This window comes from Canis lupus, chromosome 35 (genome assembly GCF_011100685.1).
Source record: "Canis lupus familiaris isolate Mischka breed German Shepherd chromosome 35, alternate assembly UU_Cfam_GSD_1.0, whole genome shotgun sequence".
In the NCBI taxonomy this organism is placed as follows: domain Eukaryota; kingdom Metazoa; phylum Chordata; class Mammalia; order Carnivora; family Canidae; genus Canis; species Canis lupus.
The window spans coordinates 27,794,647-27,809,158 of record NC_049256.1 but is presented as its reverse complement, the minus strand read 5'-3'; positions in this window follow the sequence as shown (position 1 = coordinate 27,809,158).

Genomic DNA, 14,512 nt, shown 5'->3' with positions numbered 1-14,512 from the left:
GGCCTGATAATACTGGCCTAACTGTATATGCTGAACAAGCATGCTTACACTCAGGTGGGGGCTTCTAAATATTATTTCCCACTATAAGGAAAACAGGGCCTTGGAGAGCTAGATAATTCTAGGTCCAGGAGAAGAAATACAGAAGACGACTTGAAAACATCTTTCAGGGATCCCTGGGTGGCGCAGCGGTTTGGCGCCTGCCTTTGGCCCAGGGCGCGATCCTGGAGACCCGGGATCGATTCCAACGTCGGGCTCCCGGTGCATGGAGCCTGCTTCTCCCTCTGCCTGTGTCTCTGCCTCTCTGTCTCTCTCTCTCTCTCTCTGTGACTATCATAAATCAATAAAAATTAAAAAAAAAATTTTTTTTTAAGAAAACATCTTTCACCACAGGTTATGAGAAGGCCACTGCGGTCAGGTCAAAACCACTCAGGAGACAATGTGGAGGTCAAAGATGGGATACTGTAGAATCAACATGGGTAATGACTCTAAGTAATGGAGACACATCAAATATGTAAAAAAAAAAAAAAATTCTGTCAATTCTTTATAATCACTAAAAAATGAACCCACTGGTCATTTTTGGAGGAGTCAAGGAACCCAGTCAATTGTCAGAAAACTGGTAAATGAAGAGAAAGACTCAGTCTTTCTGCTACCATTCTGGTGCAAGTCTTTGTAGGATGACCAAATTACACATGCTGCTGACACATGCAGAAAGGACGAAACAATGTGTTCTTCTGTATCAGAGAATGAAATATTGAACTGAGGCAATAATTGTCAATGGCTGCTGGAAACAGTGGAAAGCCAATGGGGAGTCTTTGGGTAGGTCAGGCTGGGGACACCAGAACTCAACATCAGTCATAAAGTCACAGATCCAGCATGACATGCCTTCCAGTTTCATACAACAGTAGGTAACAACATGTGTCCTTGCCCAGAATAATGAACTTGAAATGCAACAGGGTCCTGGATCTACCAGAATGATTTTAACACAGCCAGAGACACACAGCAAATCCCAGATGGGAAAAATTCATGGGACGAAGGACCAGTTTTGTGCATCAAATAAACCACTGGGGAAAAAAGGGAGAAAGGGAGCCTGATAGATTAAAAGAGACCTAAAGGACGTATTAGCCAAACATAGAGGCTGGTGACTGGTTCTCAACCTGGTTTGAACAAATTCATCATAATCTCATTTCTAAAAGTATGAATCAGAAATGTGAACATTGGGCAGCCCCGGTGGCACAGCGGTTTAGTGCCACCTGCCCCAGGGCGTGATCCTGGAGACCCTGGATGGAGTCCCACGTCGGGCTCTCTGCATGGAGCCTGCTTCTCCCTCTGCCTGTGTCTCTGCCTCTCTCTCTCTGTGTGTCTCTATGAATAAATAAATAAAATCTTAAAAAAAAAAGAAATGTGAACATTGACAGTACATTTGTATTAAAGAACTGTGCATTTTTAAGATGTGATCCCTGTACTTTGCACAAAGGAGGTTTCTGTGTGCACACTGAAGTTTTTATCAATGAAAAATCATGTCTGGGATTTGCTTAAAAGTAACCCAGGAGGATGAGTAGGAGATTATTAAAGACAAAACTGGTCTTGAGTCGATGACCACTGCTGGAGGGTGCAGCAAGTGTACAGGAGGTCACCATATTATCCTCTCTACTTTGTGTTTGTCATTTTCCATAACAAAATAGTTGACACTTTAAAGAAATTAAAACACCCTCAGAGTGTGCCCTTCCAAGCTGGTTGGTATGGGGAATTACCTGACTCATTCTCACCCAGGTGCTGGAAACACTGTGCCTCCTCAAAGACTGGTCCAGCTTGGGTGAGAATGCACGCCCTTCCCCTTTCCAAACAAATCATCTACCTTTTCTACTTCCGCATACTCAGATGCCAAAAGTAATCTCAGGTCATAACCCTCGCCACCACCCACAGCAAAAATCTTCATCATTCACTGTGGCGCTGTGGAAGGTAGGGCTCCTGGGAGGTTCCCACCTGCTGGGGCAAAGGTGTGCCCTGGGCAGCTGGACAGCAGGACCCTGGTGGGAGGTGGGGTAAATGCAGAGGCAGAGGGACCTGGCGGAGGTGGGGGTTCCTGTGAGGGTGGGAGACCCGGGAATTGGAGGGGCCTGAGGCTGGTGGGGGTCCCGCAGGGGTGAGGGTCCCTTGTGGAGAGCCCACCCCCAGAGCTCAGGTTTAGCAGAACGTGCCCCCCCCCCCCACCCCCATCCCAGGTGAGGATTGCTGGCCCTAGTCTGGGCGCTGGGAGTCAGACAGAACACAGGATCCTGCTGGTTCCTTGAACCAACCAGATTTAGTTTCCTCAGTGCAGACGGAGAAGTTCCTGGATGGTGTCCCCTCTCTTGACCCCTGACCCCTGGCACAGACTCTAGGATGGGTGGTCAACTATAAATATTTACTACATTGAAGCCATCCCAGCATGTCTCTTTCCCACAAAGCAGTGATGCCTTAGAGATCTCACTCAAATTCAGTGGGCTGGCTTCAGCACATCTCCTCCAGGACGCTTCCCCAAGCAGGCTTCCCAGCTACTCCTGTGAGGAGGGCCCACACCCTCCAGCTCCTGTGAGCACTGCCCACAGGAGGCTGAGACTAGCCCAGGCAGAAGCAGGGCTTTCCTCCTGTGGTTTCCTCCCTAGCCTCCTCCAGAGCACCTGGCCCAGTGGTCAAGTTTCAATCTGGGGACACCCTGGTCCACTACTAACAACTCTGAGCACCCTCTCTTCCACCCAGAGCACCCGCCAGGGCCCACTCATTAGCTTTCCTGAAGCTGTCAGATCTGGAGAGGATCCTGACTGGGAGGTCAGGTGGTTGGTAAGAACAAGGGCCTACATGTACACTCTCCAGTCCAGGGTGGTGTCTGCAGATCCCAGCTCTCCCCCAAATAGTTTCCTAGACACTCTTCTACTGACCTCACCACCTCCTCTTGAATTAGGAATGGCTGCATTCCGAAACTCCGGATAGGACACTGATGCTCCAAATCAGATCTCTTAGGGCAGCCCGGGTGGCTCAGCAGTTTAGCGCCGCCTTTGGCCCAGGGTATGATCCTGGAGATCTTGGATCAAGTCCCACATCGGGCTCCCTGCATGGAGCCTGCTTCTCCCTCTGCCTGTGTCTCTGCTTCTTTCTCTCTGTGTGTCTCTCATGAATAAATGAATAAAATTTTTTTAAAAATCAGATCTCTTAAGCCATCTTGAAGGTAGAAGATCCCCCTGAAATGTGCAACAGAACAGTTATAAAAATTAATAACTTTTCTGTGGTGCTGCATCCCGTTTTGACCCCCTGGACACCTGTATTGGTTTCCTAGGGCTGCTACAACAAGGCTGCTTCAAACCAGCTGCTAGAGACAGGAGAAGCTCACACCCTCAAGGGAGGAAGCTGGATGCAATGACATTTGCGTAGCTCCCTCCAAAGGGTCTGGCCAGGAACCTTTCCCTGCCTCCTCTGGTTCCTGGTGCTTACTGCAATTCTGGGTGTTCCTAGGCTGGTTGGTACATCAGGCCAGTCTCCACCTGCACCTTCACATAGCCGTCTACTCTGTGTCTATGTGTCTGAGTTGGTCTCCTCATAAAGATACCAGCCATACTGGACTAGTATCCAGGCCACCATAATTTGTGCACTGCCCCCAGATCTGTCTCCACGGTCACTCCCATGTGTGGGGGCTGTCCTCAGCCCCTTCCTCCTCACTGTGACAAGCTTGGGGTCCCAAGCTGGGAGGGGGCCCCTACCTCAGGCTCCACCCACCCCACCCTCCAGACATCTGGCCCAGGGCCATCATCCCTCCTGCCACAGCCCATAGCAGGCCTGCTCTCACCTGTGTCAGGATCATAGCTGCCTTCCACATCCCCCGGCCCAGTCCATCCTCTGTGACTGAAGCCAAAATCACTTTTCCCCAGCATTTTCTTATGAAAATTCTCAGAAGACTAGACAGGATTTTATAGTGACCACACACAAACCTATCACCTGGGTTTGACCACTTCTATTTGACCATAATTGCCGTATCACATGTTCCTACCTGTCCTTCCCTTTCTCCATTCACCAGTCCATCTTATGATTTTTTTAAAATTTTTTAAAGATTTTTTATTTATTCATAGAGATGCAGAGAGAGAGAGAGAGGCAGAGACACAGGCAGAGGGAGAAGCAGGCTCCATGCAGAGAGTCCAACGTGGGACTCGATCCAGGGTCTCCAGGATCATGCCCTGAGCTGCAGGTGGCGCTAAACTGCTGCGCCACCAGGGCTGCCCCATCTTATGCATTTTAAAGTCAGTTGCAGACAATCAAAAAATCATTTGATTTTTTAAACCTTTTAAAAATTAATTAATTAATTTTTTTTTAAAGAGAGAGCAGGCAGAGAGGAGCAGAGAGAGAGAGAGGAGAGGATCTCAAGCAGACTCCCCTCTGAGTGCAGAGCCTAATGCAAGGCTTCATCCCAGGACCCTGAGATCAGGACCTGAGCTGAAATCAAGAGTCAGAGCCTTAATGAACTGAACTCCCCCCCAGGTGCCCCTCAAATGATTTTTTATTTTATTTTATTTTTATAGATTTTCTTTGTTTATTCATGAGAGACACACAAAGAGAGAGACAGAGAGGGGCAGAGGAACAGGCAGAGGGAGAAGCAGGCTCCATGCAGGGAGCCTGATGTGCGACTCAATCCCGGGACTCTGGGATCACGCCCTGGGTCGAAGGCAGAAGCTAAACCGCTGAGCCACCCAGGGATCCCCCTCAAATGATTTTTTTTAAGATAATCTGATCAGGGGCACCTGGGTGGCTCAGTGGGTTAAATGTCTGCCTTTGGCTCAGGTCATGATCCCAGGGTCCTGGGACTGAGTGCCACATTGGACTCTCTGCTCAGAGGGGAGCCTGCTTCTCCCTCCCTCTCTGCCCCCCACCTCACTCATGCTCACTCTCTCTCTGTCAAATAAGTAAAAATAAAATCTTAAAAAGATAATCCAATCACATCAGGACTTAACTGAACTTTGAACGGGCTTTCCGTGATGCTACATTTGCTATAGTATAAACCACAAACTCCATACCTCTCTGCGCAACTGCTCCCAGCCAGCTTCCAGTTTTTCTCAGTTGTACATGAGCATCACCTCTCCCCATGCTGTTGTTCCTTCTTGTGAGACTGTCCCCAGAAAGTCCCTCCTGACATCCCATCAGTGTCACAGAGCGCACAGCACAGAGGCACTTCCTTCGTGGGTGTAGAGCAGCCCGCACACCTCAATCCCCATGCTCACCTCCAGGAATCATAACCACCTGTTTGTGTCCTTCCCACTCCCACCCCCAACTAAGAGCTTCCCTAGAAATCAGGGATCCCAGGATGCTTGGTTGGCTCAGTGGTTGAGCGTCTGCCTTTGGCTTAGGGTATGATCCAGGGGTCCAGGATCGAGTCCTGCATCGGGCTCCCTGCATGGAGCCTGCTTCTCCCTCTGCCCGTGTCTCTGCCTCTCTCTCTCATGAACAAAAAATAAAACTTTTAAAGAAAGAAATCAGGGATCCCACTGCATTTGCCTTTCCTCTGCATCCATTTCAGTGTGGCAGACATGGGTGGCCAGTGAATATTTGCTGGGTGAAGGTGTCACTGGTTCTGTCCCTCTGTTCCTCTGACAGTACCTTGGTACCATCCTTACCCACACAGCCTGGGTCAGGGATAAGAATGAAGAAAAGAACACTAGGTGGTACCAGTGTCCTCTGGCCGCAGAGCCCCAGAGACAGGTGGGGTTTATTACTGTTCGTAAGGAGAGAGTGCACACAGAACTGGGTGGCATCGCAGTAAGAGTTGGAAAAAACAGTGCAGAGACTGAGGCAGGCTGCCCCAGATGGGCCACTTTGCAGTGAATATTATCTTCAGTTAAAAGTAATCAAAATGCAGAAGATGCAGGAAAAACCGTCTTCCTCGTCCCCACCTGCCTCAATTTACATTGGAAAGGAGAGCCTGTACCGGAAGAGATTCCTCTCACCTGCTTAATAGGCAACCGTTGTTTTGCAAACATCTCCCTCCCCTTCCTGCCAGGGGTCCCTCCCCTCCCTCTTTTGCTGCCTCATTGGCCTTGGAATTTCCATATCCGCAGAGAGTCCCCATACCTATGCTATTAAATTCGATTTTCTCCTGCTAATCTGTCTCACGCCAATTTGGTTCAAGATCCGCTGGTAGGACCGTGAAGGGCGGACAAAGGTCTTCCTCCCCAGCATGGTGACAGGATTTGGGCTTGTCAGGGTTGTAGGGCCAGCTTCTGAATGTCAGAGGTCAGAGGCTGCTCTTCTGTTCTTTCTCAGTGGGGAATTGGGGCGACTGTCTGTTCAATGTAAAACCTTTCCAAAAGAATGTCAGTGTCCCAAGTGTTCGACCCCTGACCCAGCCATACAGCCCCCAGCCTCATGCTCAGTTCTCACGGTCCTGGAGGGGGCAGATGCCCACATAGAGGGGTCAGGTGCCCATATAGAGGGGGCGGGTGACCCTGGAGGGGGTGGGTGACCCAGGGCTGGGGGAAGCTGAGTCATGATTAGAGAGGGCTGGCTGCCCTGGGTGGCCTTGACTGCAAGCTCTTCGCGGCTTCTGCTGCCCAGACGCCCCCATTCTCCCAGGGCAGAAACTGCAGCCACTTGCCCAGGCCAGGTTGTGTTTGTCTGTCATCCTCCCTGGTACATAGCCTCCCAGTGACTCCCATACCTACTCATTTGAGGCCTGAGGAAAACCTATTAGATACGTATTCTTGGTTGGTTCTGTGACAGTGGCCTCTGACCAGACAGGTTTGGCTCCCTGGACCCAAGGGCCTTGTTGTCTCTGCTCCCTGCCTGTTCGGGTGATGATCTCATCAGTTTCTGGGATCCGGTGACTCAGTGCAGATGCCTGGCACCTGAGTTCTCCTGGATGCTCCTGAGGATACTGGGCCATGACCTTTCCACCCACAGAGCAGCTCAGGAGACTGCCTCGGGGGGCGCTCACCGAGCACTATACTCCCAGCCAGAGGCCACATCCCTGCTGCTTCCGCCCCGGGCTCCTGACCCCACCCCCTGGGCGGGCTTTCCTGCCCCAGAACCCCTCCTGCCTCTTCCAGCCCATTCAAACCTGGTTTCTGCCAGTTGCGCTTCCCTGGCTTCAAGACTGCAAACAAATTACTTAAGTCTCTGGGCTTCCCGTGTGTGCACCTGTAAACTGTGGGTAAGGATAATTATCTTTTACTATTGTCCTGTGCACTAGCTTTGCGTTTTTGTTTTCTTACCGGGCAAGTAATTAATACGTACATTCATTTGTAAAGAATTTAAACCAGACAGGCAGAATTAAAGTCTCTCTCAGCCACAGTCCCCGGGAACCTGCTCTGACGTGGTACCTCAGGACGTCTCTGCATCTACCCAACTAGCTGTGCACATATGGAGGGAGATACATGTGCGTGAATGTGTGTGCACAAGCACTCATGAAATAGCTATAAAATGAGTATAGTGCGGAGGGTGAAGGGGCCTATTTATGACCAAGAGATGGTGGTGAAAAAATGAAAGCTGGGATGCCTGAGTGGCTCAGTGGTTGAATGTCTGTCTGCCTTTGGCTCGGGTGTGATCCCAGAGTCCCGGGATTGAGTCGCACATTGGGCTCCCTGCATGGAGCCTGCTTCTCCCTCTGCCTGTGCTGCCTCTCTCTCATGGATAAATAAATAAAATTTTAAAAAAAGAAAAGCTGTATTTTTGATAAAAGTTAATCAACAGGTGATGCCTACGATCGCAGGAGTATGCAGTAACAAACCTTGGTGTTCCCAGCTTTGCAGGCACAGCCACAAGCAAAACCACGGAGCACCCAAGGTGGTGAGGGTGGGGGTGGAGCTGCTAGTTTCTCTCATTAACCTAATTATTTGACTTTCTATGAGCATGTATAACTGATTCAAATCCTGAAAAATTACTTCTGTTTGAGTTTCTGTCCCATCAGCCGTGCTTCCCACTCACTCCTTTTCTCCTCCTCTCCTTTCCCATGGCCCAGCCGGTGGCCCAGCCCTCACTAGGCTTCCCCCACAGTCGGGACCACCCCTGGAACAAGTTTAATCAGACTGTTTCTTCCCACTAGGAGCTCTCTGGGATTGGCCTGAGAGCAAGGTTGATGGCACGTTGGTGTCAGTCCCAGCCCCAGTCAGGACCCCATCCTCACCAGGCCGGGGATCCCTAGCTCACTGAGCTGCCTTCAGACACCCCTTGTTCCCGCTAACAAAACCCTGCCCATGTGTTTCTTTAATATGGATCACAGCTCATAGCACAAAATACTTCTGCACCTGCTTTTTCTTTTAAACGTGGGTCTTAGAATTAACCTCGGTGACATCTGTAAAAGCACTTTGCCTTCGGCGGGCACGGGGCAAGTTTGTTGACTGCACTTTAATCCTACTATTCCAACATCACGGTGAAACCGCCAGGACACTGGGGAAGGCCCCTGCTCTCGCTCACTCCAGCTCCTGGATCACAACCGTGTCCTCCTGCAGAGCACCTGCTCCCTGGAGCTCTCCCACACCTGTGGGCTGGCTCTCCCCTCAATACCCTCTCAAGCCCTGTCCTGCGGGCCTGCTCCACCGCGGAAATACTTCCCTTCCCTAAAGACTACACTTGTCACTTCCCCCGGAAGAGGGTCCTCCGCGCTCTGGGACTCCCGGCCAGTGTGGGCTGTGGGCTCACACGCCCCCCAGTAGGAAGCCCGGCTGAGTGCGGTCCCTCCCGTTTCAGCATCCTCGGGGCTTGGCTCGTCGCCTACCCCCTACGGGTCTGCTGGATAAAAACCTCCAGCTTCCTAAAAACACAATCCCTCTCTTCTACTTCACGTGCCACCGCCGGCGGTCCTGCGGCACACCAGCCGGGGGGCGCGGGGGGCGCGGGGGGCGGGGGGCGGGGGCGGCGCCGGGATGCGGGGCGCACGAGGCCAGGCCGGGTGCGGGGGGAAGCTCGGGGCGGCGGCCGCGGAGTCGGAGTCGGAGTCGGGGGTCGGGCCAGCTTCTCTCTCAGACACGCGGGCGGAGGGCGCCGGGGGCGCGGGCGCGGCTCCCGCACTAATGGGCAGGCTGTGCGCCCGCCGGATGCCAGCCGCACGCCGGGGATGTTTGGGCGCCAGGTCACCCGGGAAGAAGAGGGACGGGAGGGAAAGCCCGACGCAGAGGTACGTGGGCTTGTCCAGCTCACCGCCAGCTCCGTGGGCTCCTCTCGGTCCCCTCCCGGGCTCGCCTGCTCGGCCCCAGGCGTCCGCGCCTCTGACTCCTAGTCCCCGCTCCCGACTCCTTGGTGTCCGCCGCCCTGGGAGGGGAGGGGAGGGGAGGGGAGGGGAGGGGAGGGGAGGGGAGGGGAGGGGGGCCGGCTGGTTTCCTCGCGCCGCGGCGGTGCCCTCTCGTTCTCTTCCGTGCGAGTGCTGACTGAAATGTGAACTCTGGAGGCTATCGACCATCGTATCCACAGAACTCGCCCGGTCCTGTGGGCCCTGCCCTCGCCTACAGCGTCAGGTGCTTCCACAGGGCTGCCAAGAGCATGGCCGAGAGCAGCAGCTGAGCTCCCACAGCCACCGCTTAACCTCACATCAGCCCCGCAGTCCAGAAGCCCCTCGGTTGTTCTCACATCCCACGTCTGGGCCGGCAGGCAAGACACCTGCCAGGTCTCCAACTTACATCCTGGCAATCCCACATCCCTGCATTCCCACATCCCTGCACCCCCACATGACTATATCCCTGAATCCCTGCATCCCTACATCCTGGAGCTGCCTCTTTTTACTGCTGCATCCCATGCCAGGCCACCAACCCTGCAGCCAGAGTCCCTGAGACTCTGCAGCCCCTGCCCAGTCAGGGTCCTACTGCTCCCAGGAACTCCCTCTTTCCAGCCACAGACACCAGGCCTTCATGCTGAACCGCACCCTTTAGCAGTGCTGCCTCAGGACTTTGCCTCTGCCTTGCCCTCCATCTGGACCACTTTTTTTTAAGTTTTTTTTAAAGTTTTTTTTTATTTATTTATGATAGTCACACAGAGAGAGAGAGGCAGAGACACAGGCAGAGGGAGAAGCAGGCTCCATGCACCGGGAGCCCGACGTGGGATTCGATCCCGGGTCTCCAGGATCGCGCCCTGAGCCAAAGGCAAGCGCCAAACCGCTGCGCCACCCAGGGATCCGCCACTTTTCTTCCAGATAAGCAACTGGCCAATCCCTTTACCTTCTTCACATCTTTGCTCAGGTGTTGCCTATTGAAATTCTAACCCTGCCCAACCTATCCTACACCACCTTCCATCCTTCCAGCTTCCTGTGGCTTATGGGACCTGTCATACATTTCACATTTTTATTTCTTTGTTTTCCCCATTAGAATGTAAATCTCATGAGGCCATCTGCTTCATTCTCTTTGTTGTTGCTTTTTTTTTTTTTTTAAGATTTTATTTATTCAGGAGAGACACAGGGAGAGAGAGAGGGGGATAGAGGCAGAGACACAGGCAGAGGGAGAAGCAGGCTCCATGCAGGGAGCCCGATGTGAGACTCTATCCCGGGTCTCCAGGATCAGGCCCTGGGTTGAAGGCAGCACTAAACCTCTGAGCCACCCAGGCTACCCAGCTTCATCCTCTTTGGAGCCCCAGCCCCCTCACAGTATCTGGCACATAGTAGGGGCTTCCTAAATATCTGTTGGATAAATGATTTCCTTTGATCATGAAAACAAGTCTTTGATATAAGTACAAATGTTCCCAGTCTAAAGCCACAAAGCTAACAGGAGTTGAGTCAAACCTTGGAAATCAGTTTCTGAAGGTGTGTGTTCCTTTGTTCTGGGCAGCTTGTTACCAGTTCAGTCACAACAGGCAAAGATGTAAAATGAAGGGTCTGGGCTGATAGGAGCTTTGCCATCTGCCACTCCTTCTCCAGCCTCCCCCCTGCCTCAGCCCTCCCCAGGACCAGGAAGAGAGGGCAGGTTTACCGGGTCCTAGGAGACTGCAGACCCCACAACCAGGAAAAAAACACTCCTGTCTGGCTTCCTACACTCCATGCACCCCATTGGCTGATCTCTGACTCTGGAAGAGAGAATAACAAAGCAAGTGTGGTGGGGGTACAGATGAGGAGGGTGGGGAGAAGGAGCCAGCAGGTAAGTGCAGTGGAGGGAGTGCTTGCACACAGGGGCTGTCTCACTTTGTCCTCACCCCCTCTCTCGTGACCCCATCCAAGGCCCAGCTCTCCTCAAGAGCTTTACAGGAACCTGGTCCCTTCCAGGAGCTAGAACTCATCCTTGATGCCCCCCCCCCCCAGGACCCCCAGTGACCATGGCATTGCTTCCATCTACAAAACACGCTTTGAGCCCACCTGCCCCTTTCTAGCTGCATCAGCTCCCACCTAATGTCCTCTCTCATCCTGGAGCAGTTTCTTTCTTCAGATGACCAATTCACAAAACTCTGGGGATACCACTGGATTCAAAGCCCTGGGGGCCCTGATTCCAACTCGTCGTATTGCACTGCTTCTACCTGGAGACCCTGAATGACCTGGTCTCTGCCTGAGTCTTCATCTACTGGCACCACCCTGACCTCCAGCTCACCATACACTGGCTGCTTGGCTTGCTTGGCTTGTTTGCTTGCTTTCAAAAGATTTAATTGATTTATTTGAGAGAGAGAGAGAGAGAACATGCAAGCAGGAGCACCAGCAGGAGGAGGGGCAAAGGCAGACTCCCTGCTGACCAGGGAGCCCCATGTGTGGCTTGACCTGAGATGACCTGAGCTGAAAGCAAGCACTTAACCGACTTAGCTCCCCAGGCGCCCGCATCAGCTTTCTTTAAATTGCCCTGAACCGTTCCTGTCCTCAGCATCTTTGCAAAGCTGTTTCCTGGGCCTGGATACCCTTCCTTCCTCTCTGTTCCTGATGACGTTTCATTCATCTCTCAAGTCTCCTCAATGTTGCCTCCCCGAGAGGCCTTCCTCAGTGTCCCCATCTCAACTAGAGCACTGTGCCAGATCTTTGTAGGGCTGCCAGATTTCAGCAAACAAAAACACAGGACATCTACTTAAATCTGAATCCCAGAAGAATAACTCATCATTTTTATTTTTTATTTTTTTAAAAGATTTTATTTATTTATTTATTCATGAGAGACACAGAGAGGCAGAGACACAGGCAGAGGGAGAAGCAGGCTCCATGCAAGGAGCCGGATATGAGACTCCATCCCGGGACTCCAGGATCAGGCCCTGAGCCAAAGGCAGATGCTCAACTGCTGAGCCACCCAGATGTCCCTGCATCATTTTTAGTGCAAGTATTCCCCTATATAATATTTGGGAGATATTTCTATTCATTTTTTATCTGAAATTCATGTTTAACTGGATGTCCTGTATTTTATCTGGCAGCTGTAGACATACGGGTTGACTTCATTCCCCTTATGTTTGGAGAAGTAAACTGAACTTCTCGGCTCAGGTTCTGCCAGTTAAATGTGTGTATGTGGGATTCGAGAGGCAGAAGTGAGGGGAGGCCAACTTCCTATAGCACATGAGCTAGCTGAGCCCGACAAGGACGGGGTCCGAGGAGGAGAGAGTAGCATCGGCTCTGACTAACCCAGAACCTGGTGACCTCTCTCATCACCCAGTTCCTTACTTCAAGGACAATGAGCGTGGTGTCCACTCCCCGCCGGGGCCAAGCTGATGCGGCTCTAGCACCCGCCCTGCGCTTCACAGGCGCAGTGTGGAGATGCAGGGGGTCATTCAGTGTCTCCCTCGCTGTCCGTGTCATACCTCGGCATCAGCATGCCTGGACTTCAGTATTTGCTCCTTCCATTCTTTGTCGGATAAGCCCTCACTCTGGATGTGCAGGAAGTGGTCAGTGAGCAGCCGTGTAAGGAAATATGTGTGGAAGAGACAGAGGCAACCTGCTCTGCTGCGCTCGAGGATGAGGACCAGAAAGGCTGCCCCGCTCATACCCTGTCACCTAGGACCTCTGCTTTCTAACCTGCAGTGTGAGGGCTACCTGGTGTTAATGTCCCTTTTAGACATCTGGGTGGCTCAGCGGTTGAGCTTCTGCCTTTGGCTTGGGGTGTGATCCCGGGATTCCGGGATCAGTTCCCACATCGGGCTCCCTGCATGGAGCCTGCTTCTCCCTCTGCCTGTGTCTCTGCCTCTCTCTGTGTGTCTCTCATGAATAAATAAATAAAATATTTTTTTTAAATGTCCCTTTTACCTGTGACATCCTGCCCATCTGGGGTTTTGCACACTCCATAGTAAGAGCCGGACCAGAACCAAATGGTTGCACATGGTGTGCTGCACAGGTTAACAAATTACTTTTCTGGAAGGCTCGTCCCCTGATGGGAAAGCAGGCACAGAGAGTGAATGTGAGCTGTTGACCATGCAAGAAGAGGAGGGTGGCTGGGGCTATGTGGGGCTCTGACCACACAGATCTGGCCACATGATGGCTGCTCGTGGAGTAGAACCCAGGGCCTTGTCCCTCTTAGCACCTTTGCCTCCTATGGGAGCAGAACCACCAATGGCAGGCGGCCCCGGTGGTGCAGCGGCTTAGCGCCGCCTGCAGCCTGAGGTGTGATCCTGGAGACCCGAGATCAAGTCCCATGTCGAGCTCCCTGCATGGAGCCTGCTTCTCCCTCTGCCTGTGTCTCTGCCTCTCTTTCTCTCTGTGTCTCTCATGAATAAATAAATAAAATCTTAAAAAAAAAAAAAAAAAGAAAAAGAACCACCAACGGCGTCACACTTGGTGCACGTACTCTTCAGCAAGATCTGTTCCCGCTGCTGGCTCCAGCTTGGCACCCAGGGCTCCGCTCAAACATCACCTCCCCCGAGAAGCGTTTTCTAACCCCCTATTAGAAGTGGTACACACCTCCTCCAGGCAATTCCTCTTACATCACCCATTTGATATTCTGCAAAGCACTTATCATGTCTGTAATTATCTTGTTAATTTATTTGTTTACTTGCTTATGGTTAGTCTTTCCCAACAGAATCTAACTTGCTGGAGGGATAAGGGACAGTGGCTGGCTTGGCCACCTTTGTCCTCTGACACATAGGAGGCCCTCAGTACGTCACTGCTGAGCCAGGAGCCGAATGGACAAGCCAACAACACTCACCTCCTTGTGTTCCTACAAGACTGGCCAGGGATGGGGAGTGAGCAGGCTGGACAGGATGATGGATAGAGAGGGCTTCAGGGCAGCTGAAAGGGTGAACCGAGAAGTATCCGTGACACTGAGGGGGCAGCAGTCAGAGGGAGGCCACCAGCACCCAGGCATCCAGGCATAGTGAGAAGAGGAGCAGGGACTCAAGGCACAGGGACAAGGGATGTTCCCAGGAGGGGCAGAAAATGGAAAGTCAAGTCTCAGAAGAGAGGAAGAAGGATGCCTGGGTGACTCAGTAGTTGAGCATCTGCCTTTGGCTCAGGGCATGATCCCTGGGTCTTGGGATCGAGTCCCACATTGGGCTCCCTGCATGGAGCCTACTTCTCCCTGTGCCTATGTCTCTACCTCTCTCTGTGTGTCTCTCGTGAATAAATAAAATCTTAAGAAAAAAATGAAGAGAGTAACCAACGTTTCAGGGAAAGTGCACAGTGTCTGGA